Genomic DNA, 1629 nt, shown 5'->3' on the forward strand with positions numbered 1-1629 from the left:
TTTTTTTTCTGCTTTCAAGATATTTTTATACTAAAAAATAGTTTTACAAAACAGTAAAAAAGTCATCCCAAATGAAGCCTACATCATATGCTTGATTATTTGGATTATAATTTGATCACGTCACCCTTTCATTATGCTATTATTGTCATATAAAATCATTGTTAGATAATCATACGTCATCACCAACCATTTTTCTATAAGAAATGATATGCATATTGAGATATATTACATGTCATAATATTCAAGGTGATAAAAATAGAGTACCATCCTAACTTTGTACTAAGATCCAACATACAAATAAATTGAAGAAAAGTTTCAAGAGGTACCATAGTTTGTATGGAAAGCAAATAAAAGAGAAAAATCATGGGACATTGCCAAGTTAAAATTCTATGTGTGTTTGTTGTTAGTTATAAATGATGTAGTACAAATTTTCCTATGACTGACAATGGTGTTTATAAAATATAACAGGCATACAACATATGAAATTTATTTCATGGTGAAGGTTGGAAGAACCCTAATAAGGGAGCAATCTTCAAAAGATTATTTACTATTAGTGTTCAAATAACCATAATACGAAAGGGGTGTTTGGAGCATAGTTTGGCAATAGCGTTCAGAGGACCATACTCAATTGAAGATTGTCTGATGGCAATAATCAAACGATGGTCAAATGGTGATGGCCTAGTGATGGTGTTCAAACAGTTGTCCAACCACAAGTGTCTAATGGTGATTCAGTCATGGCAATTTGGCAGTAGTTCGAAGATGATAATCAGGTAGTGGTTTGACAATGATGCTCAAGTGGAGCTATGAGACTCTTTAAAATTTCAAACTCTTCTAAGCCAAGGTCCGCACCCCCCTTTTTATGTGAAGAGTAGAGGCGTATTTCTTACTATCACGCTCACCTAAGACCCCTCATCATCTTGAAGAAATCTATTTAGTCAATCACCACATATATAGTTTATTCTGAAACATTTTTTTATATGAAGGATCAATATCTGAAATCTCCGTCATAAGTCTTTGAGATAATTTTTTTCTCATTCACCCCTCTTTTTTTAAAATAAATGGATCAAAATTTATTTGCTCGTTCACCCCTCTTTTTTGAAATCTTTAGTTTTTTTGCTTATTAACTGTTCTTTTGTAAAATGAGTTCATTAGTCATAACTTATTAGGGTAAACTGTATCCTAGATTTTAACAATTTTTTTTGGAAAAGTAATTCTTTCGCTCTTCCCTTTTAGTGGGTGTAGGCTAATTTGGCTTAATCACTTCAATTTAGTGTAATTATTGGATTATTTTTTTTTACTCTCTTTAATCTTTATGTATTTGCTCTCTATTTTTTCTTCCTCTGAGTATCACTTACATAAAATTTTATTTGTTGAGCAATGAACATGAATAAAATCCAAGAGTTCTCCATTGAATTTTCAAGAAAAATATTATACCCACATCATTTGAGTCTTTCATCATGACATCCAACTAACACGAGGGATATAAACAAGATCTCATATTATAACTTTTTATCTTGTTACAACATTTTAGTCTTTAGAGATGAAGACTTAGTTTGGATAGAGATTATTCTGTGCGGACGTCAAATACATTTCATCGTTCGGAGATAATCAGAATGTGTCATATCAGCA

Source organism: Dendrobium catenatum, unplaced genomic scaffold (assembly GCF_001605985.2).
Source record: "Dendrobium catenatum unplaced genomic scaffold, ASM160598v2 fragScaff_scaffold_783, whole genome shotgun sequence".
In the NCBI taxonomy this organism is placed as follows: Eukaryota; Viridiplantae; Streptophyta; class Magnoliopsida; order Asparagales; family Orchidaceae; genus Dendrobium; species Dendrobium catenatum.